Source organism: Lepus europaeus, chromosome 18 (genome assembly GCF_033115175.1).
Source record: "Lepus europaeus isolate LE1 chromosome 18, mLepTim1.pri, whole genome shotgun sequence".
NCBI lineage: Eukaryota > Metazoa > Chordata > Mammalia > Lagomorpha > Leporidae > Lepus > Lepus europaeus.
Genome location: NC_084844.1, coordinates 32308660 through 32336196, shown reverse-complemented (window position 1 = coordinate 32336196; position 27537 = coordinate 32308660). Strand labels below are relative to the sequence as shown.

The window sequence follows — 27537 nt, the reverse complement described above, 5'->3', positions numbered from 1 at the left end:
TCGCTTTGTACTGGCTTCATGTTCAATGTCATATAAAAGAGTGAAAAGAATCTGAGAAGAGAAAGAGGAAGAAGGTGGTTAGGACAGGCAGCACATCCACGGCTGTCAGATCAGTTCCTACCTAACCAGCACATGCTAACAGGAGGTGCAGCTGGAGTCTACACCAAGGTTTTCACCTGTGAAATCCAGGTTAACCAGGCACTCCCTTTACAGCAGGATTTACAGCTGTGATTTCCCCTGCATTCTAGCAGATCTCTGATCTCAGGAAAAAGATGAAATGTGCCAGGGAAGGAAGAAAGAAGAATCCTATCCAGCACCCCACAGAAAGCAGTCTTCCCATTTTACACACCAGGGGCCCAGGCCACAGACTCACACTGATGTGTGTGTGAGGGAGGGATTGCTGTCTGTGACACCATAAGCTGGAAGAAGTGCCGCCCCTTTGGAACTAAACATTGGTCCCAGGGGGCCCGCCTCTCCAGCAGTTGCTAATTAACCCACTCAGCATCCCAACATGCCAGAAGCTGGTTACACTCACCCAGGAAGGGACCCAAAAATGAAACCCACATTCCAGTCTGCTTTGGTCTGCAACCCAGGTGAGTCCCACAGCAACCCAGTACCCAGCCCACCAAGTACTCCCCACTCTAGCTGCTGGTTGCAGTCCCGGCTCACACAGAATGCAGGCAGCAGTACCCCTGTCTGATGCCCTGTAGCTCAATGATAAGGACATCACTGTACTTACCCAGCCACGCCTACCAGTTCTGCTTGGTCCCTGGAGACTCAGGCGCTAAGTCCCAACCCCACCATCACTAGCCCCCGACAGTCAGCTGGAGCTCTGCAGTGGAGAATTACTGCTCAGGAAGCAGTGTCTGCAACATTTCCAAGTCAGCTGCTCTAGGGCTGAATACTCCACATCCACGGGATCCTGAATTTCTCACTTGGATTCACAGTGCCAGCCACTGCCCACCCCCCACCACCCACTCTGGACTACAGCCAGAGACCTGCTACTGAGGAACCAGGTGTTACTGTTGCCACGCTGTGAGTGCTCAGGACAAAGCCCTTCTCTCTGTGACTGCTTCCAGGAACAGAAACTGCCTACCAGAGGCCTCCACCACCACTCCAGAACCCAGGCCTGAGATCCCCAGAGTTGAGAGGAAAATTGGGTTTATATTTCCCCTGCTACCAGACGACTGTGGTTACAGATATGAACCATCCCCTCTGTGAAGAATCCCCTGGAATCAGCAGCTGCTCCACCTCAGGCCTTGGCTGCAACTCACTGAGCCTAACTGGGTCTCACTGAGGGTGCCCACCAAGCTCCTGAGGTGAGTGGTTGATGACTTTCCACCAACCCCTGCTTTCCAGCAATGAAGAAAACAGCTAGGGGCCAGGCAGGCCCACAGTGTACAGTTAAGACAACACTTGAAACGTCCACATCCCATACTGGAGTTCCTGTTCTACTCCTAATTCCAGCTTCCTACTAATGCATTCCTGGGGGGGGGGGGGGGGACCAGGTGATCCTTGAGTCCCTGCCACTCATGTGGGAGACCTGGATTGAGTTCCTGGCTCCTGACTGTGGCAGGCATTTGCAGAGTGAACCAGGGAATGAGGACAATCAATCGATCTCTGTCTGCCTTTCAAATAAATAATTTAAAAACACCGCTCACTTCCTCACCCATGAGCCAATCAGGCAGACTTCTTAGGGACTGGTAAGATATCATTTCCCCTGACTTACATGGTCTGATAAGCCTATAAGAGGTAGTGTGGGATGGTTTTTTCTAAATCTACACACAAACCTTCTTCACACCCATACACAACTTCAGGCTTAGAAGGGTTTCTGCTACCTTCCTTGCTTCCCTGAGCATAGACTCAGGGCTCTCTTGCCTGGGTTTTTGTTTTTTTAACCTGATCCTCTCAAAGTTTAAGTGGCACAGGCAGAGCCTGTGCTATGCCCCTCATAAGCAGGAAGCAGCTATAGAAGATATGATGCTTCTATGCCCTTCAGCATCGCTTAAGATTAAGGTCTGGAATCCCCTGAGGGGGAAATGATGCATGCAGGCAGGTAGGATAAAATCAATTAGATTTGTGAGCTGTAAGACCATGCCCCCTGTGTGATCTCATGCCCCTACCTGATCCTGTGCCCACCTGCCAATCAGACTATGTAACCACTCCCTCTTTGGGAGTAAACTAAAAGCCTGGACCACGGTGGGCCCTCCCCTTACTGCCTTTGTTGCCCCTGTGGCCCATGGGCAGGTGGCCCAACATGCTCTCTGATTTCCTGCCTGCATGCTTGCTCCACATGGCACCCGGCCTGCTCTCTGCTTGGTATGGACCCAACTTAGCTTCTAGACCTCTCTTTCTCCCCCCTAAATAAAGCCTTCATTCTCCTGCGCATTTCTCTTACTGAATAAAAAGCTTAAAAACTTAAGAAAAAAATTTTTAAGTGGCATTGAGCCCTGTAGGTCCAAAAGCCTACACATTCACAAGCTAACTGAGGCCACCCCCTCCCCTGAGGCCAGGACACTTGAGGCAGGTCTGCCTGCAGTGAGGAAAAAGCCTCCCAGGAGGATGCTGCAGCACCCTGCCCTCGGGTGCTAGGCACGACTTTTATTTTGATTCTGTTGGAATGAAACTCCACCTGCTTATTTTTAGCTCGTCCATTTGCCCAGGAATAAATGCACGTTGGCAGGGTGCCAAACGGTCACACAGAGCTGAAGGCAGGCACGTGCCCCAGCCACAAGGCTGAGTCTTCAATGCTTACTCCAGGTTGCAGTAGGAGCTCTTCTTCCTCTGGAAGCATGTCTGTAGCTTCTTGCACAGCCCTTTGAGAAGCAGGGGCCCCATTCCCATCAGAGCTGATGAAGCTGTGACTGTGGTCTACAGCCTTCTGAACAAGAAAACATCTCTGGGAACAGCACAGTGTTGACTAAGCCCATTTGGCAGCAGTACGAAAAAAGCTGCATAAGTGACGGGAAAATCAATTGAAAAAAAACACAAACCAGCTTTGAGCCAAGAGTCCAACAAGTCCACTCTGGACTTGGGTCTGGATAGTGCAGCCACATTCACAGTGTGTTCTGAATGGACATTTACACATTCTCCAAATTGGAATTTGAATATTTCTTCCAATATGCCAGTGTCTACACTGCCAAAAATCATCCCTGGGGTTCACTAACCAGAAGACACCTGTCCGGGATGCTCCACCTCCCCAGTGCTCCGCACAGCAAGTTTTTGCCAAGGGACTCTTCCCCTTGCAGGGAATCCCCAAAAGCAGGGACTCTGGCTGCAGGCCAGGCCAAGGTGACTCCCTCACAGGCATCTGGAGGAGAAGATCACACCTCAAGAGTGCCTCTTGGTTTGCATATGATTTGTCTGCGATATTCCTTATCCGTACTCACACTTGAATTCAAACAAGTGTAAGTTGCTACTGGAAGCTCACCGTCCTGAGGAAGAACTAGTCTCACTCATTCACACTCACTTCTGCATCACAAGAAGCCAAGCTGAGAAGCAGGCAGAGAGGCCAGAAAGGCTCCTTTCAAGAGGGCCAGAGTTTCCACAGGGTACAAATGGTGGGGAGTGGAAATGGCTCAAATTAAGGTTCTAGTGCTGTTGGGAAAGAAAAGGAGAGGCAGAGTAGAGCCAGTGAGCCAGTAAGGACCCATACAAAAGAAGTTTAACCTCTCCAGCCAAGTCAATGGGAATCTTGCGACATGGCTATAGTAGAACAGGTCACCAGAGGCAAAGGCCTGGGGATTCCTAAGAGGTAACTACTGTCCAATATTGGCAGTCACTTAGTCACAGTCACGGGGGGTAAGTCACTGAGCAGCAAAATGTGAAAAGTGTGATGAAGGAACTCAACTTCTAACTTCACTGTTAATCTAAATCTAAATCACTATCCACAGTTGGCAGCTCCCTATTGAACAGTATCAGGCATTTCCAGAGGGTCTGCCTAGAAGACCCCAGCAATATGAGGATTAGATAAATGGTGCCATGACCAATGCCTACCTTGCTGGGCAGTGCTCAGCCTGGCCACTGAGGGTGGAGGGCGATGGTAAGCTTGGGCCACTTGCCCTCAGCAGCATGGCTGGAGCCAGGAATCAGAGCGCTGGAGCCATGCTTCAGGTATGTTGTCCTCAGCCCAGCCCTGGTGTTGGGGGCCTGAGTGGTGACTCAAGAGGGCATCCTGAAGATTCCATATTAGCTCACAGTAGGACTGTGAGGTCCTACCCAAGACCTCTCCACACCCTCCATTGTGAGAGCCTCACAGAGTAGTAGGTGAGCTACAGTGGGCAGCCAGCAAGGCCCTGGTGGAGCTCCAACCCTTCCAGGTAGAGCAGCTATCAAAAAGTCATGACACTTTCTCAGTCCACTTTACCTAAGGCAAGCGGAGGCTTAACCCAATGTATGTGGGGAAGACCTACTCAGTGAGGCCTTCTCTACCCAAGATGGAAAACAGAGACCAGAACCAGGAGCTCTGGCCGGCGCCATGGCTCACTAGGCTAATCCTCCGCCTGCGGCACCGGCACCCCAGATTCTAGTCCCGGTTGGGGCACCGGATTCTGTCCCGGTTGCTCCTCTTCCTGTCCAACTCTGCTGTGGCCCGGGAAGGCAGTGGAGGATGGCCCAGGTGCTTGGGCCCTGCACCCACATGGGAGACCAGGAGGAGGCACCTGGCTCCTGGCTTCGGATTGGCGCAGCACTGGCTGAAGCGGCCATTTGGGGGGTGAACCAAATGTGTCTCTCTCACTGTCTAACTCAGCCTGTCAAAAAAAAAAAAAGACATGAAAAGAAACATGGAAAACTAAGAACTTTGCAGGCATAAGCAATGCTTATATTATAATAATGTGCTCTCAAACTCTAAATAACAACTTGACCAAAATTCATATTACCTCTACCCTGGGAAGATGAAGAAAGGAAAAAGTATAGGAATGAGCAAAGTCTCCAGTTCCCTTAGTAGGAAAACAGATCAGCTAATATTTCTTTTTAAGATTTATTTATTTATTTGATGGGGCCGGTGCTTCGACACAGAGGGTTAATGCTCTGGCCTGAAGCCCGGCATCCCAAATGGGCGCCGGTTCTAGACTGGCTGCTCCTCTTCCGATCCAGCTCTCTGCAGTGGCCTGGGATAACAGTGGAAGATGGCCCAGGTCCTTGGGCCCCTGCACCTGTGTGAGAGACCCGGAGGAAGCTCCTGGCTCCAGATCAGTGCAGCTCCGGCCATTTGCGGCCATCTGGAGAGTGAACCAACAGGTGGAAGACCTCTCGTCTCTCCTTTTCTAACTCTTTCAAATAAATTTAAAAAAAAAAAATCTTAAAAAAAGATTTATTCATTTATTTGAAAGGCAGAGTTAGAGAGAGAAAAGGAGAGAGATCTTCTATTCATTGGTTCACTCCTCAAATGCCCAAATGACCACAACAGCCAGAACTGGGCCAGGCCAAAGCCAGGAACTTCTTCCAGGTCTCCCACTTGGGTGACAGAGAACAATGACTCAGTCATCCTCCATTGCTTTCCTAGGCCATTTGCTGGGAGCTGGATCAGGAGTGAAGCAGCTGGGACTTGAACTGGTGCCTACATGGAATGCAAGCATCGCAGGTGGTGGCTTTATCTACTACACCACAATGGCAGCCCCTAATATTATTTTAAAGATAAAGCAGACTATTTAGAAACAGATGTGAGTGGCAGGGAGAGCAGCTAGAAGGACTGAGGACAGCCGTGGCTGAAAGGAACAGTATGGGGAAAGCAGTGTACTCAGGGCTGAAGTCTCTCCTCTCAAACCTTGCCCAAAATCAGAAGTAGAGGGCCAACACTGCTAAGCCTCCATGTGCAGCAGCAGCAACCCTTACATTCAAGTTGTGGCTGCTCCTCTTCCAATCAAGCTCTGCCATGGCCTGGGAAAGCAGAAGATGGCCCAAGTCCTTGGGCCCCTGCACCCACGAGGGAAGCCTAAAAGAGGCTCCAGCTCCTGGCTTCAGATCAGCTCAGCTCCAGCATCTGTGGTCATTTGGGGAGTAAACCAGTGGATGCAAGACCTTTGTCTCTTCCTCTCTCTGTAACTCTACCTCTCAAATAAATAAAATATTTAACAAAAAAAGAAGACGACGAAGACGACGACAATGTAGGGGGCCAGCATTGTGGCGTAAAAGTTAAAGCTACAGCCTGGGATGCTGGCATTCCATATGGGTGCTGGTTCTTGTCCTGGCTGCTCTACTTCTGATCCAGCTCCAGGCTAGTGGCCTGGGAAAAGCAGAGGAAGATGGCCCAAGTGTTGGGGCCCTGCCACCCACATGAGAGACCTGCATGAAGCTCCTGGCTTTGGTTTGGCTCAGTTCTGATTATTGCAGCCATCTGAGGGAGTGAACCAGGAGATGGAAGAGCTCCGTCTCTCCCTCTTTCAAATAAATAAATCTTTGAAAATTAATTCTTAAGCAATACCAAGTAGCAATTGATGCTCTATTCCCATCCAGTTTTGTGTGTTTTTTGTTAACCAACATAATAATATGCATTAGTATCAGTTTATCTATTTAAAAACTGATAGTGCTTTATTTTCCCTTAATAATCAAAGACAACTTTACATCAGATACTCCCAACTGTGCTGCTGATGCAATAGCAATCACCAAAAACAATATGTATATTGATAGACCCTTTGGAAACCAAGACCATGGTCTCCTCATCTTACAGAGAGCAAGACAGTGTCAGGTAGCACGACCCTCCAGCTGGTCACTGAATAAAGATTTTAAAAACCATGTACTGAGCCGGCGCCGTGGCTCAATAGGCTAATCCTCCGCCTTGCGGCGCCGGCACACCGGGTTCTAGTCCCGGTCGGGGCACCGGATTCTGTCCCGGTTGCCCCTCTTCCAGGCCAGCTCTCTGCTATGGCTCGGGAGTGTAGTGGAGGATGGCCCAAGTGCTTGGGCCCTGCACCCCATGGGAGACCAGGGGAAGCACCTGGCTCCTGCCTTGGGATCAGCGCGGTGCGCCGGCCGCAGCACGCCGGCTGCAGCGGCCATTGGAGGGTGAACCAACGGCAAAAGGAAGACCTTTCTGTCTCTCTCACTGTCCACTCTGCCTGTCCAAAAAAAAATCTTGTAAAAAAAAAAACAAAACAAACAAACAAAAAAAACAACCATGTACTGTGGGAAGCAATGGTGGAGGGCAAGGAGTCAAACTGCAGATAAGAGACTGCAAAGATCCAGCAACTTAATGAAATTGACCTGCAACTTCTCAACTATTTGGGAGACAAGTCCTAAGGTGTCACCTGCCTGTGATGAATTAAGTGTGCTCCTGTGCATGCAGAAGTAGAGTAACGAGGGCTGAGAAACAGGCCTTTTCTGTGTGTGCTGAGATGAGAAAGGCTGGGCAGAGTGTTTGGGAAGGAAGCCTGAGATAGGATGGTGAGGGAATGCTCTCAGAAGAGATGGCACCAGAGCCAGGCAGTGAGGAGCTGTGCCATGATCTGGAGGGGAGGAGGAGAAAGCTCCAGGTCTAGGGGGGAGTGTAGAACACATGTGCCAAAGTCTTACGGCAGGACCATGCTTGGCCGACTCAAGAGACAGCAAGAAGGGGAGGCCAAAATGAGGTCGGAGCACTGCAGCAGACTCATGGCATCACAGGCAGAAGCAGTGCTCACGGTAGATCAGGATTGCAAAAACCCAGGGAGAACTAGGTTCACCGGACGTCCTCCAGAGGGGAGTCCCACTGCCCAAAGAGTTAAGGGGCTTGGTTTCTACTTCAAACAGAAGCTGCTTCCCTAGTCTATTCCAGAAGCAGAAAGCCTGGGAGGCTGGGAATATGACAGTATACTCCACAGGTTTGTTTACATTCACACTTGGCAGCCATTGCTGGACCTACCCTCACCCCCTCATCCTTAAATGAGTCTTTTCCAGCAAGGCAGTCCAGCCCAGGAGGCAGGGACACACACACACACACACACACACTCACGCATGCTCTTGCCAATTCTTTGAATCAGACTTTGCGAAAACAACCTTGCTCTCCAGCCAACATACACCATAGGCAACAGAGGGCCTTATATGGCTTGAAGCTTTCTTAATCAGAAACAGATAGATGGGCTGGAGTTGGCAGTTCCAAGTTCTGTCGGCAGAGAAGGAAAGGACAGAGCCGACATCAGGCAAACTTGTTCATCAAACTTTCTCAGCCTTCTTCAGCCTCAATGGCTTCCTGGCAAAGAATTCCAACATGCAGCTGTGGTTTTGCCTCCTCTTGTGTTTGTATCTCAGTTTAAGCCAGAGGACGTCAGTAATCAGACTGCCAGTCAACCCATAGCTTGAGTTCTTGGTGTCCATTCAGCGGTCAGCCTTTATGTTGGGCAACTTCACATGAAACATGGGGTTACGTGGTTTCCTGAGAAATTGGCTGCTGGCCCAAAAGGGGTCCTCATTCCACTCCCTGGGGCAGCAGCCCTGACCCTTAGTTTCCCAGCCCACTGGGCTACCTCTGTCATGTGCCCACCTGGCCTAGGAGGCAGGGATTGGCCCCTACCACAGATCCAGAATACAAACGGCAGCCCCAGCTTCTCCTTCCACACACCATGACAGTCTCTGAGGTGGCTTTATCCTCCTCCTTCCCTGAGGAGGCAGCAGTAGCTTCAGCAGGCACCAGGGCCCGTCCCATACATGGCAGCCACATGCACTTGGCCCTCCTGAAGGCTGCCATCTGCTAAAAATAGCACGAGCACATGCTTGGCCTCTGAGCTGCAGCAAAGGCAAAGGACAAAGCAGGGAGGTTATTCTCAGCACCACCTTCTCCAGAGACAGCACAAGGCTCATCCAAGCACTGGTTTTCTTCCAAGGCAGCTCATGGAGGTGAGGCTGACTCCTGATCCCTTCTCTCTGGAAGGACAGGAAGCAGGCACAAGGAGACTGATTTGCTCTTTATATCTGTTGCTGCCTGGACCTCACAAAGGCATAGCCAGGCCAAGGCTGGAGAAGAAAGGGCAGGGACTGTACGTGAACAGATCATGCTGCTTCCTCCAACAGGGACTGAACTAGTCTTGGGTGACAGCCTGTTGAGGGACAGAGATGGCCTCGTGACCTGCTTGTGAGGTCTGACAGGCCATGTTATTATTAGCTGGGGAATGAGTGACTTCAAGTTTGTCTTTTCAACCAGTTCAGTCTCCAGGGCAATTTCTCAGGCCTCAAGGCACTGTCAAGCTCCCTAGTCTGTGAGGCTTTTAATCTGCTGTGGGCTGTCACTTGTGCATTTCAAAAGTGCACCTAATCTGATGATAAAATACACCTCTGGAAAGCAGAAGAGTTAAAGAACAGGAACATGAACTGCAGTTCCCTGTAAAATGAAAATGTCCTCTAAAATGGGACAAACATCCCTCCCTTACAGGGTTGCCATGAAGCCAAAACAACTCAAAACTCTTAACAGATTCAGTGTGTGGGATAAATGGTCTTAATTTTGCATAAACCCAGTTGACTTTCGTGGATGGGGATGGAGTGATAACGGGGCAGTAAATAAAACTCTCTAAGCACAGGGGGAAGTGTTAGGGGTGAGAGGGATCCAGGTCCACAGCTAGGTCAGCCTCACTGTGTCTTGCAATCTTCTTACCCACCCAGGGTCTCAGTTTCCTCACCCACCAACCAGAGACAGTTGAAGCAAGGCCAAGGGATCTGCTTGAAATCACAGCCTTGAGAGCTGCGGAGTCCAGGGCTCTTGCCACCTCAGCTGGATGGTAACACAAGCCTTGCCAGCCTGAGCTGCACATACCTTTCCTTTCAGACTTCCCCTGAGGGCCCTGCTTTGTTCCCAAGTGCAAATGGGCCTCAGTGACATGCTGCTAAGTGAACACAGTCAGCCAGCTCTAAAGGATGAGCAGCAAAATGTTTACTACTGACAGCTGCGAACCATCAAATCAAGCCCTGCGAATGTCCAGATGGCCAGGACCCAGACAGGATGAAGATGGTGCGCCACCACTCGGTAGGAGGAAAGCAGAGTTAAAGACACCTTGAAAGCTGCCTATGACTGAAGAGTAAGTCCTCAATATGCTGAATGAAAACACACACACCCTTCTGCTGCTTAGGAGGCAGCAGAAAGATTAGGGGAAAAGCCTGAGGATCTAATAGTCCTTAATCGTTCTTACAAAAACCCTGCAGAGGAGCTAGGTTAAGTTCAAACCCATACTTGTTAGATTCTCTACCTCTCAATTAGTGTGCCTGAAACAATCCGTGGTGACCTACAGTTTCACCCTCAGTTGTACTCAGAGGTACGAGGATTAAAGGATTAACAAGGTGTTTGCTTGTAACTCACCCTAGCACACACGGTTAACAGTCAGGGAAGACACATCCTCTAAACTTCAGCCTTCACCAGCTACTTCTCCAGTCAGGCAGTGTCCTACTCCAGATCTGCTCACTGACCATGCTTCTATGTGGCTCAGGTTTAAGATTAGGCACCAAGGCTAGCAGGTTCACTCAGTAAGGTGCCATACACAGTGGGTATTTGAGGTTAAACGTTCACGGAAATGAAACCAGTGTGAGCTATTACCCCAGGAAGGAATGTGGGAGAAACAGAACTTGCTCTAGGAAGCAAGGCTTAGGCCTAAAACACAGTCCACTATAGAGATTAGCAACTCTCAAAGTGGATGAAATGATTTCAGTGAGACAAGGGGGCTCTACCACCTCCCCAACAGCAGAGGAACACTCAGAACAAGCCAAAGATATTAACTCATACTAGGAACTGTAGACCTCCCTACAACAGGCAAACAGATCAGTAGAGAAGCCAAATCACTCTAGACTCCAAGGGAAGATTAGGAAGGAGCTGAGTGGGAGGAAGACAGGCCAGCTCTCCAGGTACAGGGGCTATACGCTGCTTCTTCAAAGCCCTGAAATACCCTCACTACCAAGTCATGTTGCCGCAGGCCAGAGCCAGGGGGCTAAATGGCACAGTGCTGTAAAACCAATTTCTCCCTTTTTCTTCCAACAAATTTTCTGGGTCAGAGGCTAAGGGGGATAGGGGCACTTTTACTAAAATCCAGGGGCTGACACTTGCAGTGCAAGCAGATTAAGCCACTGCTTACAACGCTGGCAACTCATTCCAGAGTATACCCCCACCCCCATATGGGAGAGGTAGCTTGAGATCCGGCTGCTCCACTTCCACTCCAGCTTCCTGCCAATACTCCTGGGTCTCTCACATTGAGAGACCCAAATGGAGTTCCTGGCTCCTACTATGGCACAGCTCAGCCTTGGCTGTTGGGACCATTTGGGGAGTGAACCAACAGATGGAGATCTCTTTCCCTTTCTTTGTTGCCCTGTCTTTCAAATAAATAAGACTTAAAAAAAAAAAAAAATCAAGGCACTCAAGTTATTCAAGTGAAACTTGAAATCAGTCTCAGGACTCCTTTGAGGAGTGAGGGAAGGGGACAATGCTTAAGCACCTATCAAGTATCAGGCAGTCTCAAGCCTCACAAATATGAACTCAATTATTTAGTCTTGAGAACAAGGAAAGGGAGCCTGTGGAGGCTAAAACTAGCCTTCCCCCACAAACATGGCTATGACCCAGCATAGACCCAAAGTCCAAGAATTTGGGTCATCAGGTAGGACATTCACAAGACACTCACCTCCACCCTGCAGTGACCAAGTGCCTAGAAACAGCCTCATGGATGGGAGGGCTATTCCTACAAGGGCCTTCACTTAGTCATAAATCCATCAGACCTGGCTCCCTGGCCCGGATTCGTTGCCAGCACCTGACAAGACACATGATAACAGAGGCTATTCCACCCAGCGACTGAAGCTTCAGTGGGTTGCAAACCCATAGGATCCCAAGGACCTTCTCCAACCTAGCTCTATTTCCTGACAAGACACCAGGAACTATCATCCTGAACCCACAGAACTAGTTAAAAATGAGAGAGGAAATGTTCAACTCTAATCAAAAAGCTCCCAAAACATAACCACTTCAGGGTCTTAAATAGTCAGCAGGTGACCTACCAGAACATCAAGAACAGAGGAATCCGATAAACGATCAAGCCAGGCTTCCCCCTCCATTTAAAAGGTGCTCTCTATACCTTTAAGAGCAAAGCGCATGGGCGGTGTTCAGAGTCCAAGCTTTGCCTTCTAAATAAAGTCGAAGTGTCTTTTTTTTAAAGGCACTAATTTGGGAAGGATTCAGCAGTTACACGAGCACGTAAGATTATTCGTTGCCAGAATTAATAGCTTTCTGTGAAGGGAGTTCCTTGCTCAGTAATTGTGCGGTTTGCGAGATGGGGGAGGCGAGGCAGCAAACCAACTAACACATAACAGAGTGGCCCCAGGTCCAGCGGCCGAGGTTTCACTGCAGGAGATCAATTTAAACGCCAAGCAGCCCGCACTTCAGGAGGGGGGAGGCAGCCAGTTTCTCCTCACTAATTGCCCTGGCATACGCCCTACCCGGCCTAAGAGGCCTCTGCGCGCACCTGGAGCGAAGTCCACCGGGTTTGCGTTAACGGTGGCCGAGGGGCAAGAAGGCGCCTGCCGCCCTGGGCATCCCCCCGGGAGAGCAAGATCCCGGATCGCCCACCTGTGGCCCAGGGCCGGGCCTGCACCGCCCACCACCCGGCCCTGGGTCCCTTCGCAAGTACCGTCACCTAGGGCACAGAACAGTTCAACACCCGAAAGCCCGCCCGAAAAACAGGCGTCCGGCCCACGGCCTCCCCACGCACATCTTAGCCCACGGCCCCTGAAGAGTGCATGGCCGGTCCCGAGCGCTGAGCCGGCGCGCGGGGCGGGACGGGTGACGCGGGCGCCAAGTCGGCCGGCACTCGGGGCCGGGCAGCCTCCACCTCTCTGGACACGCTCAAAGGGGCCGCAAGTGCCAGCCCCCTTCGAGGGACACCCGGGCCCTCGGTTCTGGCGGCCCCTCAGCCCGGAACTCGGCTCCGATCACAGCCGTCCCGCCGCCGGGTCAGCACTTGCCCTGGGGACCTGGCTCGCCGCAGCCGCCACCGCCCGGCCTGCGGGGGCGCCCACTCAGAGGCGGCCGGGGGTGGCGCACGGGCCGGGCGAGGCTCCAGAAGCGACCCATTTCAGTCCTGTCCCCCAGGGCGGGCACGGGGTCCCCGCGGGGCTCGGGGACCAGCCCGCCCTTCCGAGGCCCTGCCCACGGCCCGCCCCGCCGCCGCCTCCCGCAGCTCTCGGACTGGGTACACACGACCTTTGAAAAGTAAACGCGTGTGGGGCCGGGCGACCTTGGGTGGGACGCGCCCGCCTCTGCCTCACCGCCGGCTGTGCACGCTCGGGGAAAGTTAGGGCGCAGAGGGGCGCCTCGGACGTCGCCTGCTCGGGCCCCTGCCCGCGAGGTCGGGGACGCGCGCAGGACAGACCGAGCGGCCCAGAGCGCCGCCCCGAGCCGTGCACACGCCATCTGTCAGCAGGAGCCCGCGGGCAGGCAGCCCCGCGCGGGTGGCGGGCGAGGGGAAGAAGGGCCTGCCTGACCGCAGGTGGCGTCCGGAGCGCGCGTGGCACCCTGCACCTGACGCCGGGCTCCCCCTTCACCCCGACGGCGTCCCCTTCAGCACTGTGGCAGGGGGGGCCCCGGGCCGGCAGCCTCAGGCGGCCCTAACTTACCAGTCCCTCGGTCACCGTCGGGGTGCAGAGTCCTCGCACCGCCGCTGCCCTGAGGCCCCCCCTCCCCCGTCTCGCCCCCGCGGCGCAGCCCCTCAGCGCTCCGCTCGGGCCGCTCCCCCACGTGCTCGCCCAGGCCGGTGGAACACAGAGACATTAAATACTGAGGACGCGCAGCGACGTGCCCGCGGCGCGACGCAAGCCCCGCCCCTCGCCCTCGTGCCCCCGCGCCCTCGCTCCCGCCAGGCCCGCTCGCTCACCTGCGCGTGCGCGCCGCCGGCCGCTCGCGCCCGGGCCTCTCCGCGCGTCTCCCAGCTGCGCCAGAGGGGGCGCGGTCTGGCGCGCTCGGCGAACCTCCCGCCGCCGCCCGGAGCTGGTTCTCGCTGGTGCTCTCGCGAGAGGAGCCGTAATCCCGGCGGAACGCGAAGAGGGGCCGGTTCTGGGGCGCTTAGAACCCGCGGAAGCTCGAGGCGGTGCTGCTTTACCGCAGGGTGGCTCGTCGCGCTCCGGCTCGCTCTCTTTCGAGGGGTGGGCTAGGCCGCCTCCAGCCTTGGGGCACGGAGACCTCCCCTCACCGGGAAGACGGAGGGGGCCCGGGCTCCCTTTGCTTCGGTAATGCGTGATTAGGTAGCTATTCGTAATTGCTCAATAATAACTGCTTCAGGGTACCACTCTAATGCAACTTTCTTGCCGATTTTCGCAATTTGACGATGTCGAAGTGAAATACTTTCCTCCAAATGGATTTGGGTTTTGGAAAGATTCCTACCACGAGATAGCCACCATGAGTCACTGGCCCCACCGGGAAATTGGGCAAAGAATTCGCCTCAGACCAGGGAATAGGGCGGAGTCCTGCCTGACCAGCAGGGCTCTTGTCTTTAGGACAAAGGGACTTTAAGTGAGCCTTCCGTTGGGCGACATTTAGAAAAGAGATCTTGCTAAGAGCTAACCGTTCCTTGGGGAGATGCTGCTCTTCCGTAGTGAGCAAATGCAAATTGAAATGACAGCCTCAATGGTATCTCTAGAAGTAGCATAACACCTCTGGAGTGTTAATATGAATTCAGATGTATGAATGCCAGTTGCTTGGTGTACTCACAGAAGACGGTGGATAGAGTTGAGGGACTGTTGCTGACAGGCACAGCACAGGCAAATGCAAGAAACAGCTCCTGGTGAACTGGAAGATCAGTGTGGATGGGTTACAGCGAGGGGTTCGTGCCAGGAAAGAGGATTACAGACACAGTGTTGTTTTTGTAGTGGTTTGGTTTTCTTTCATTTTTGGATTTCTTTTTATGTAGTAGGTGGAGCCTGGTCCACCTTATAAACCATAGGAGGGCTTGGATTCTTTTTTTTTTTTTTTTTTGACAGGCAGAGTGGACAGTGAGAGAGAGACAGAGAGAAAGGTCTTCCTTTTGCCGTTGGTTCACCCTCCAATGGCCGCCGCAGTAGCGCACTGCGGCCGGCGCACCGCGCTGATCCGATGGCAGGAGCCAGGTGCTTCTCCTGGTCTCCCATGGGGTGCAGGGCCCAAGGACTTGGGCCATCCTCCACTGCACTCCCTGGCCACAGCAGAGAGCTGGCCTGGAAGAGGGGCAACCGGGACAGGACCGGTGCCCCGACCGGGACTAGAACCCGGTGTGCCGGCGCCGCAAGGCGGAGGATTAGCCTAGTGAGCCGCGGCGCCGGCCTAGGAGGGCTTGGATTCTAATGTCTGCCCTCTGCCTCCAAAGCCAGTCATGATTCCACCTCAGGGCCTTCACACTTGCTGGAACAGTCCACAGAGCTTACTCCCTCATGTTTTCTTCTTCTTTTTTTTTTTTAAAGATTTTATTTATTTATTTGAGAGGTAGAGTTACAGACAGTGAGAGAGAGACAGAGAGAAAGGTCTTCTGTCCAATGGTTCACTTCCCAAATGGCCACAATGGCCAGAGCTGCACTGATCTGGATCTGGAGCCAGGAACCAAGAGCTTCTTCCGGTCTCTTACATGGGTTCAGGGGCCCAAGGACTTGGGCCATCTTCTACTGCCTTCCCAGGCCATAGCAGAGAGCTGGATCGGAAGAGGAGCAGCTGGGACTAGAACCGGCACCCATATGGGCTGCTGACGCCACAGGTGGAGGATTAACCTACTGTGCCACGGTGCCGGCCCCACTCCCTCGTGTTTTTAAGTCTCAGGGAAGCCTTCCCTGAATTTTCTAAAATTATAACCACACACACGCGCGCGCACACACACACACTCCAGCCCTCACCCTTTCTTTGTCTTCATAGGCAATATCATTATCTCTTTTATACTTAATTTATTTTATGAGGGCAGGGATATTGAGGGTCTGGCACATAAGAGGATGCTCTGTAAAAATGTGTTTAGTGAATGAATGGGAAGCCATTAACCCATTATGTCACAAGTTTTTAATTCTGTGAATATTTCAATGACGTTGACACAGGTACATTAAAAATAAGTTGGAAATCATATTCTAGAGCTTTTATATTATTAAGAATGAAAATACAGATTGTCCTATAAATAGGACACTGGCACAATATAGGATTTTTAACATAGATAAACTGTCCTATAAATAGGACATGGGGGAATAGTGCACATACACAATATGTACAACGAAGTAATTTTCATTACTTGTTCAGCAGTTATTTTTGATGGAAAGGGGCAGAACACTTTGAACAAAAGGTTTGACAATACATTGTTGGTTTAGCGTGGCGTAACTTGTTTTGACATTGTTCTTAGCGTTTGCGAATACTGTGGCCTCTCGTGTCAGATCTGCTATCACCTTGGACAGTCATGGGTCCAGGAGTATTCATGTTTTCTTCTCTTGATGGTTTTTCATTGCATCATTTTAGGTAAACCAAGCAGATGTCTCTTTTGAAATCCAACAAATGTATGAGCTCTTTCTTGCCTTTGTTCACAAATTTGTGAATAATAAATGCATTTACAATACACATATCAATTATTCCAGTTAACTAAGGCCAATACCGTTTTTTGCCTCTAATGAAAGTGGAATATTTGGAAACCAACCAATCATGTTTATCCACACTGCCACTGAAATTGTTAAGGATGCCCAGTACCTTTGTTTGAAGCACCTTGGTTCTCCTCTTTATTTCTTTTTTCTGCCTTTGAACGCAGTCAAATGGTTCCCCTATATGATAGTTCACTACAACAATGACACATTTATTATCTAACCCTGTTACAATGAGAATTTCATTGTTTGTGTCAAATCTAATCATACGCCCCTCCTGCTTGTTTCCTCATCCATGTTCTCGGCTTCTCATGGCACTGATTTAGTCTGTTTTCCCTCATGTTGCCTGTAGTCTGGAATCTAGTATTCAAAGATGTACCAACAAGTCAAACCAGTGAATAGATTGTTGGAAAAAATAGTGTGACTGTTTAAGCATTTGTAGAACTATCTTACTCCCAAGCACAGGTCACAGCTTGTCAACAAAAACTCACGAGTAGCAACACGTTAGAGCTTGTCAGATAGCAGTGCAGGATGCTACACATGACTATGCAGCCAGTATACATTGCCCAGCATCCTATTTATTCAAACATCGATAATTTGAAATACAGTGCGTTTCTTGAAATAAAAAGCAACCTAGTCCTACAAACAATTTTCATGAATATATTTCTCATATTACATATCAGTTATGTACATGATCTTTAGTGGAACATTTAGTAAAAGTACTTTTTGCAGTAAAGTTAATGCCATCTTTATATTGAATTTAAAAATATTTTCAGCCACTCTAATCTTTCACCTACTACTTTTCTCAAAAGAATAGAAGTCTAAAAACATATTTGAAAGTTACAAGTGGTATAGTCATTGCTCAATTTAAATTTTCGTGGGTGTCTATTTATAGGCTGATGGGACATGAAGAGTTAATAAAAGTTAAATAGAGATGACACAATGGAGTTTCTGTTTTTAGAAGCAAGCTGCAGCTGCTATGGGAAGAATGAATTACTAGGAGAGCAGCAGAGAGGCAGGGAGACCAAGTCAGAGAAAGGAAGTTGACCTGAGCTAAGGGCAATGGCCCTGGCCATGAAGAGGCTGCTTGGGACTCAAGATATACTTTGGAAAAAGAGCAACAAAAGTCACCTGTGTTGCTGGGGTAAGGAGAAGGTAGCAATGAGCGAGGATTCCTCCGGCTTGAGCTCCTGTATGAACCGGGGTACAGTTTACCTAGAAGGGGGAAGGGGCAAAGAAGCACTAGTTTCATTTTCGACCCACTGAATCTCTCCAGTTTTTATGACATCCAAGTGCAAACATTAATGAACCTGGAGCTCAGGGGAGTAGTCTGGGTGTGAAATACAAATATATATTAAAAATCATGTAAGAAGCAACATTTGAAAGAAAGGCAATGCTTGGTGGTGGTGAAGATAGGGAAGAGAAAAAATGGAGAAAATGATACCCACAGGGTTAAACCCTGGAAGCATTGGTAGAAAAGAAATTCGGAGAGAGGGAGGGAGGAGAGAAGGGAAACGAGTCTTGTAATATGGTTATGAGAAGAAAGGATGTGGAGCGGAGGCCAGTGAGACCAGTGTGTCAGCCATGTACACACACAAGGAACATGGGCAAGGCCTGCCAGGAGAAAGAATGAGTGGGTTGGCTGGTATACTTGGGGAAGTGGGAGATACAAGTCAAAGTGGAATTGTGGAGAAAACAGGATTAAGTATATGTAATCACAGCCAGAGCTCAACCAGGTAGCTGTGGCTGAGGGAGTGGCCACAAGGTCAGGGCAGTTCATAAAGTGACCCTATAATAAGGTCAGAAAGTAGAGGAATGAGAAGGGAGATGAGGGTGGAAGAACTTGGCCATAGCCTCTCTGCTTTTCCCATAGCCTCTCTGCTTTTCCCTATTTGATGGCCACATCTTCTCTTGTAGTGCTAGCTGTGTCCCTGATACATGGTGGTGACAGCTGGCCTTGTGGCACAGCACATTAAGCTGCTGCCTGCGGCACTGACCCAGCATCCCGTATGCATGCCTACTCTAGCCCCTGCTGCTCTGCTTCTGATTCAGCTCCCTGCTAAGGCACCTGGGAAAGCAGCCAAAGATGGCCCAGGCACTTGGGCCCCTGGCATACATGTGAGAGCCCCTGATGGAGTTCCAGGCTCCTGGTTTCAGTTTGGTCCATACCTGGCCTTGGTGGCCAATTTGGAGAGTGAACCAGCCAACAGAAGATCTCTCTATGTCTTAACCTCTCTCCCTCTATAACTCTGCCTTTCAAATAAATAAAATCAATTTAAAAAAAGAGAGAGAGAGAGAGATACTCATGTGAAGACAGGGAGACACAGAGAGTTGGACTGATGCATCTACAGCCAAGGAATGCCAATAATTGCCAGCCAACAACCAGAAGCTGGGAAGAGGCATTGAAGATTACCCTACAGATTTCAGAGGGAACATGGCCCTGCTAACACATTGACTTTGGACTTCTTCCCTCCAGAACAGAGACAATTCGTTTCTGTTGTTTTGCTCACCCTGCTTGTAGAACTTTGTCACAGCAGTCCTAGGAAACTAACATTGTGCCCTTAGACCATGGGCAGTTGGTCAGTGGGAACGTGATGTCATTCAAGAGATGATAAAAGGGGATACCTCCTGTCTCTCCTCTGGACGCAAAGTCTATGGCTGGACAGGATAGGGGCCCAACCAAGTGGCCATAATGAAGGAGCCTTGAATACCTACTACCCAGGTTTTGGCAGCATCATCACCACATACTTCTTAGAGTTTGTTTCAAATACATACGTGTGTGTGTGTGTGTGTGTATTTAACATATGTTTATTTGAAAGCCAGAGAGAGGAGAGACAGAGCAAACAACAGATTGTTCATCTGCTGGTTCACTCCCCAGTTGGCTACAACAGCCAGGACTGGACCAGGTCAAAACCAGGAGCCTGGAACTTCATATGGGTCTCCTATGTGATGGCAGGGACTCAAGTACTTAGGCCATCATCTGCAGCCTCCCAGGTACACTAGTTGGGAGCTGGATCAGAAGCAGAGAAGCTGGGACTGGAATCGGGCATTCCTATATGGTTTATGGGCATCCCAAGCAGCTGCTTAACCTGCTATGCCACAACATCCACCCTTTCAGCTGCAGGTTTAAGATCTTAATTCTGGAGGCCAGCGCTCTAGCTCACTGGGTTAACGCCCTGACCTGAAGCACTGGCATCCCATATGGGTGCCAGTTCTACCCCCGGCTGCTCCTCTTCCTGTCCAGCTGTCTGCTATGGCCTGGGATAGCAGTGGAGGATGGCCCAAGTCCTTGGGCCCCTGCACCCATGTGGGAGACCCGGAAGAATCTCTTGGCTCCTGGCTTCGGATTGGTGCAGCTCTGGCTGTTGCGGCCATCTGGGGAGTGAACCAGCAGATGGAAGACCTCTCTCTCTGTCTCTGCCTCTCTCTATAACTCTATCTTTCAAATAAATAAAAAATAAAAATAAAAAGATCTTAATTCTGACTCTGTTCAGTGGGTGGCTGGCAGGATATGGCGAGCCATTTTCCAAAGCCCCTTCCACCTGCCTAAGCTTCTTCCTGTGGCAGGTAAATCTAGAACTGCTGTGAGCCTTCTGTGGGTGAGATTTATTTGTTTATATGTGGGTTTCCCATATTTATTTGTTAGCTCACTTACCTTTCTGTAAACCACTGCAGTTGAAATAGACTGAAAGAGCAAGATCCAGAAGTCTTATCCCTGGGGATAAGACATTTAGACAAAGTGACCTACCCCTAGGAGTAATGGCACTGAGTACATAGCAATATGTGAGCTCAGATGTTGCACCACCAAAATTTTCCATTGTCTCCAACACACACACACACACACATACATGTACACACACATGCATACACACAGAGAGGGCCAATTTTCTGAAACCATTTTTTGCCCTACCCTTCTAAAACCTGTAAAATGTCTATCTCCCTTCCTTCCTTCTTGCCTGCCTGCCTGCCTGCCTGCCTTCCTTCCCTCCCTCCCTCCCTCCCTCCTTCTCTCTCTCCCTCCTTCCCTCCTTTGTTCCTTCCTCCACCCTTCCTTCCTGTTTCCTTTCTCTCTTTATTTCTTTCTTTCTACTGTTGGAAAGGCAGAGAGATAGACAGACAAAGAGATTTTCCATTTGTTGGTTCACTTCCCAAATGCCCACAACAGTTAGGGCTGGGCCAGACTGAAGCCAGGAGCCTGGACTCAAACCATGGCTCCCGTGTGGGTGGCAGAGAACCAAGTACTTGAGTCGTTGCTGCTACCTCTCAAGGTATGCGTTAACAGCAAGTTGGGTCAGAAGTGGAGCGTCCAGGACTTAAACCAGGCACTCCAATGTGGGATGCAGGTGTCCCAAGCATCAGCTTTACTGCTACACCACACGTGTGTCCCTGTCAAGTCTCTTAGTAACCTCTGTCTTCTGTTTGATCAGACATATCAGTTTCTCACAGACTAGTATACTCCACTTAGGACTGCCACTAGCCCATGCAGTGCCAATATGCAAATTAGGCAGCAAGTGTCCCTTACCCCAGATAAGCACAGTGCTGTGGCAGCCCCGTTGGTGAGCAAAGTGTGGTAGCACAGCCTGGATTTCAGGGTCCACTTGCCCCGGGTTGGATGCCCACATGCAGGGCACAGTCTGTACCACTCTGCATTCCAGCAGTGGAGAGTGAGTCCCAGTAGAGCTAGTGCTGTCTACCATGACTCAGCCAACCAAGCAGACCTCTTAGGGTTTAGTGTACCACACAGTAATGACTTTTCCAAAGCCTAAGGTATTGCCTTGTTTAGCACAATTACAAAATTGCTTGGTGATAACCCTAGAACTTATATCATACCAATTGCATATTGGTTAAGAAAGCAGACTCTGAGGGCCAGCACTGTGGTGCAGCAGGCTGGGCTGCTGTCTACAGAGCCAGCATCCCATGTGGGTGCCAGTTCAAGTCCCAGCTGTTCCACTTTTGATCCAGCTCCCTGCTGATGCATCTGGGAAACAAGTAGCAGATGGCCCAAATCCTTGGGCCCTTGCACCCATGTGGGAGAACTTGAGGAAGCTCCTGGCTCCTAGCTTTAGCCTGGCCCAGCCCCAGCCATTGCAACCACTTGGGGAGTGAACCAGCAGATGGAAGATTTCTCTCTGTGTGTCTCTCCTCTCTCTCTGTAACTCTGACTCAGATAAAGAAATCTGGGCGTATAAATCAATCCAACCACTTTGAACTACAAATTGATTAAAATCTAGTACAGTTAAGGATATACATGTTATAGACCTGCCTTAGGGGAATTGCATTCAGATGTCCGTTGGAATGTTTATGATAGCAAGAATATAATTTTGGGGGCCAGCGCTGTGGCATAGACGGTTAAGCCTCTACCTACAGTGCCAGCATCCCATAGGTGTACCAGTTCAAGTCCTGGATGCTCCACTTCTGATCCAGCTCCCTGCTAATGCACCTAGGAAAGCAGTGAAAAATGGCCTCAGTACTTGGGCCCTTGCACAAGTGGGAGACCCAGAAGAAGCTCCTGGCTCTTGGATTCAGCCTGGCCCAGCCCCAACCATTGCATCCATGTGGGAAGTAAACCAGTGGATGGAAGATCTCACTCTCTGTCTCTCTCTCCTTCTCTCTCTCTGTATCTCTGCCTTTCAAATAAATAAATAAATAAATCTTTGCAAAAAATAAATAAAATAAATTTTTGGAAACAATTTAATGTCCATCAATGGATGAATGACTGCAGTATGGCATATTTCTACATTAGAATGCTATGTGCAATACTATAAAAATCTATTTATTTTAATTTTACTTGAGAAGTAGAGAAATCGAGATTCAGACAGATATCTGTAATCCACTGGTTCACTGTTCAAATGCCTGCCATAGTTATGTCTTAGTCAGGCTTAAGCCAGGAGCCCAGAACTGAATCCAAGTCTCCCACATGGATGACAGAGACCCAAGTACTTGAGCTGTCACCTGCTGCCTCCCAGGGTGCACATGACAGGAAGCTGGAATGGGAAGCAAAGCCAAGACACAGACCCAGGCACTCTGATTTGTAATGGGAGTTTCCTAAGTGCTGATTTAACCACTGTGCAAAATACCCTCCCCTACTATGCCATTTTGTATAAGAGACCTGGGCAGCTGCAGAATTTGATAACTGTGGGTAGTCCTGGAATGAGTGCCCCCGGGATATCAAGGGATATATTCATCTACATATATATACATATACATATATGACATATGTGATATACACATATATGTATATGTACATACTTTTATACATATGTAACATGACATATATTAATGTGTATATATATATATTTGTCAGAGTGCACAGGGGACTTCTGCTGAAGCTATATTTTTTATTCCTTTAAAGACAGTATAAAATTCGAAGCAAATATGAAAAGTGAAGACTGAGGGAAGCAGGAATACAAAGGTAAGTAACAGCTAAATCTCTACGGTTATTTGTATGGTTGAAGTGTTACACAATAAAATTTTTTCTCTTTGTAAAGTGAGGCTTTTATCATCAGACTGCTCCTGGTTGAATCTCTGCTGCCCCATGGCAGTGTAATCTCAAGCAAGTTATGTAACTTCTCAGTTTCCTCATTGGTACCTAAGGATAGTAAGACCTACTCGTGGGGTTGTTGTGGAGATTAAATGAGATAATCTATGTAAAATACTTTGGACAGTGCTGAGTAAATAAATCCTATTACTCTCTTTCAAATGCTTTCACCAATGAATCAAAGCAAGTTAAAATTTACCCAACAAATATTTATTAGACACCTGCTTGTGCCAGGCCTTGTGCAAGAGGCTATGGTTGCCAAGGTGAATTACGTCCAGTCTGCTGGGAAGGCAGAGACACACAGGAGGGAAGGCCAAGTGCAGTGGCTCTGACTGTGACGGGGAACCCTAGGCAGCATGAGAGAGGGTAAGAGGCAGCGGGTTTCATTCTGTTTGGTGGGGGCAAGGAAGGACTGAACATATTGCTGGTGGTCTGTCTCTGCATTTGGTACTCACCACTAAAAATATGATTGCCTCAGTTATCTTTGTTGCATAATAACCTTAACACTGAATGGCTTTTAAAACAACATCAATTGTTTGTTAGCTCATCAGAGATATCTGTTTGTGCTCTACATGTTGTCACCTGCGTGGCTGGACTGCGCATGGAAGATCCAAGATACAACATTCACATGTCTAGTGCCTCAGCTCTGATGGCCAGAAAGGCAGGGGAGCAGGCATTTCTTTCTTCTTATGGTCTCTCTAGAAGGGGTACTGAGTCTCTTTACATAGTGGCTCAAGTCTCCAAGAGGATAAAAGCTTATGCTGCCAGGCCTCTTAATACCCAGGCCCAGAACTTGTGCTTCAGTCTTATCAGCCAAGAGGCAGGCATTGTTACCCAGCAGGTTAAGCTTACAAAGCCAGCATCTCACAGAGGAGTGCCTGGTTTCAAGTCCTAGCTACTTTGCTTCAGATCCAGCTCCCTGCTAATGTGCCTGGGAAGGCAGCAGATGATGGCCAAAATACTTGGGTCCCTGCCACCCACATAGGAGACCTAGATGGAGTTCCAGGCTCTGGACTTTGATCTGGCCCAGCTCTGCTTCTTGGGGGCATTTATGGAGTGAACTAGAGGATGGAAGATCTCTCTCGCTTTCTCTCTCTCTGTCACTCTGCCTTTCAAATAAATAAGTGAGTTAAAAAGAAAAATAAAGTCACCAGACTAGCCCAGATTCAAAGGAGGGTCCGTAGACTCCGGCTCTCCATGAAGGAAGCAGCAGGACGTAACCTTAACTAGGAAAGTCTTCTGTTGTATATCAACAATTGCCCAATTTATTTTGACTAAATCGAGTACTGTAGAAGTGCATGATGGTAGCTCCCTGGCATACAATTCTCCCAGTGGCCACAATTGTGCTACATATTTTTCTAATAATAGATGACCTGGAGTTATGGCATTGGGCAAGTTTCTCAAGCTGTGGACACCTTTCCCTTAGCACATTTATTACACCACTTTCCGTTTTACAGCCAGTGTATGACTTTGGAAGTTCCTCACTGTCGGGAATCCAGTACTGCTTTAGGAACTGGTGGTGTACAATGCCATGCCATCTAGGTTCAAATCCAGATTTTAGTAGTTACTCACTGTAAGCCCCTCGGGCATATTATTCAGCCTCTCTTCCTACTCCTTTCTTGTGCATAGGATGAGGGCTATAAGATCTAACTTCCCAGGTTATTCTGAGCATTGAAGCCAATGCAAGGAGAGTGCTGGCCCAGGTAAGTGAGACAGATGAAAAGTGCCATAATACTGATGGGGTCAGGTTTCCTGCCTTCCTTCTTAAGTGAGGTAATATGAGGCATGCATTTGGATGCGGTTTCTTCTGTCCCAGGAAAATTGAACAGACCCAAAGCATTGCTTGCTCCTGCCTGAAAGGCTCAGCAGTTGTACCACGGGGCATGGCTTTGAGAATTTGTTCAGCCTTTAGGGAAGCAACTTAGTAATCATCAACGAGTCATTAAAAAAAAGTTCATATATTTTTACCCAATAACCAGATTTCCAGAAAATTATCTGAAGGAATGGATTCAAAAGAAAAGTAAAATCTATATCCATCAAGCTCCTGTTGCCATTTTCTTTGGGGCAGCTGAAATAGAGAAGCATCTTCAATGTCTAATAGCAAGGGGATGGTTAGCTAAATTTTGATGCAAATCAGTATTTGCTGAAATATTAGCCATTATGAAAATGACTATTATTATCACTATATGGTGGTGTAGAAAATTTTAAAAAATGCCAACAGCTGCCTATTGCAACACTAGTAACCCATATCAGAGTGTGGGTTCAAGTCCTGGCCACTCCACGTTTTTTTTTTCCCAAAGAAACCTTTTATTTAATGAGTATAAATTTCATAAGTACAACTTTAGGAATATAGTGATTCTTCTCACCATACCCGTATTCCCACCCCCGCTCCCACCCCCACCCCATGTTTTCCTCCCTCTCCCATCCCCAGTCCCATCCTCCATTAAGATTCATTTTCAATTAACTTCATATACAGAAGACCAACTCTATAGTAAATAAAGATTTCAACAATTTGCACACACACAAAAAAAACTGAGAACAAGTTTTATAGTTAATTCTCATAATAGAACTCATTGAGGACATAAATTCTGTATAGAAAGTAAGTGCACAGTGACTCCTGTTGTTAATTTAACAATTAATACTCATATGGATGATGTCAGTGATCACCTGAGGCTCTTGACATGAGCTGCCAAGGCTACAGAAACCTTTTGAATCCACAATCTCTATCAGTATTTAGATAAGGCTATAAGCAAAGTGGAAGTTCTCTCCTCCCTTCAGAGAAAAGTATATTCTTCTTTGATGGCCATTTCTTTCCACTGGGGTCTCTCTCACAGAGATCCTTCATGTAGGATATTTTTTTCCACAGTATCTTGGCTTTTCATGCCTAAAATGCTCTCATGGGCTTTTCAGCCAGACCAGAATGCTTTAAGGGCTGACTCTGAGGTCAGAGTGTTATTTAAAGTGATTGTCATTCTATGAGTGCTAGGCACTCCTCTTCTGACCCAGCTCCCAGCTAATGTGCCTAGAAAGGCAGTAAAAGATGGCCCAGTGCTTGGGCCCTGCCAGCCACATGAGAGACCCAGATATAATTCCTGGCATCTGGCTGGCTTGCTCCCAGCCATGGGGGTTATTGGGTAGTGAACCAGCAAATGGAAGACCTGTCTTTCACTCTCTCTCTCTCTCTCTCTCTCTCTCTGTCACTCTGCCTTTCAAATAAATAAGATAAATATTTTTTTTAAAAAAAGAAAGTAAGAAGTAAAATGCCAAGTGACAAATTCAGTATTTAAAAGGTTTTTTGCATAAATAAGAATCAGAGATAGACATGGGAAAAGCATTTGTTTGTGTTTGGGAATTGATTTTATATATATATATATATATATATATATATACACACACACACACACACACACATATATATATATATATATATGCTTTCTTGTCATTTTAAATCAAAATCAGAAACAAATTTAGGCAAGGTCATATTGACAAATCAATTATGAAAAAAAAGAAAAGTGATATAATAAATGCCAGAGAATGCAATGCAGAGCTTTTAAGAATGTACATTCATGGCATTGGGGCAAGATGGCGGAATAGGAAGGGAGCACACTGAAAGTCCGGGAAGAGACCGTTTAATAAAAGTGGAGATACTGCAGGTTCAAGGAAGAGTAGGGGAAGAAACAGCAGAGGAAACTCTTCTGGAACTAGTGATTCACAGTGGACCTGTGTGGAGAGCTTGGGAGCCCACAGTTTGGGACACCTGCGGCAGAATCAACACACCAGCACTGGAACGTGAGGTGAGCTGAACCTCAATAGCCCGAGACACCAGCGGGCAAGCGGAAAGAGGAGACTAGAGGGAATGAGGCTTGAAACCCCATGGGGAAAAGTTCACCAGGCTATCTAGTAGAGAGAGGAAAAAAAAAAGCGACCGATACAGACACAAGTTTCTCTGTCTCTGCTAACCTCTCAAAGGCAAGAAAGGCAAAGAGCAGGCGCCATTTTGGACATACGTCATAAGCAGGGCGACCTCAGGTCTGCACCCGCCCTCAGCCAAGCAGAAAAACCTTACTCTGGGTGTGTGTGTGTGTGAAATAATAGGAGATTAGGACCTAGTGATTGTGTGGTGCTAATGAACTGAGACTGTGAAAAAAGAGACGGTGGGGGAGAGAACTCACAGAATTCTCATGAGTACTCTCCAGAGATGCTACAATTCGGTAACCTTGGCAACCCAGTGGGAGACTGCAGGAGAATTGGAGCCCACACTGAGGGCAGCACAGATTCCCTGTGTGGTCCTTGGGAAAGAGCTTCCAATCGCTGGCTCCCGTGGGTATATCATTCGCCTGCTAAGTACCTCCAATTCTGCTCAGCTGTGTGGAATTACTCCCCTTTTGAATCAAAAGAAAGAAAGAAAGAGAGAGAGAGAGATTTACCACGCCTAACCTGGGAGTGTCACCTTTGGCACACCCTTAACCCTGAGGAACCAAACAGAACTCTCAGGC

General features: G+C 48.8%; 1 protein-coding gene across 3 annotated transcripts in view; it reads right to left on the bottom strand.

Annotated features, from left to right (window-relative positions):
* The window catches only part of AKAP1 (A-kinase anchoring protein 1), a 56885-nt gene extending 43244 nt beyond the window's left edge, over window positions 1-13641 (bottom strand). For 2 of the 3 annotated variants that reach the window (XM_062175385.1, XM_062175383.1), the window contains exon 1: window positions 13549-13641. The gene's annotated coding sequence lies outside the window, so the exon portion shown is untranslated. Of the gene's footprint in view, window positions 1-11567; window positions 11694-13548 lie in introns of all 3 variants that reach the window. The other variant, XM_062175384.1, reaches the window with a different exon arrangement.
* Window positions 13642-27537: the final 13896 nt, after the last annotated feature.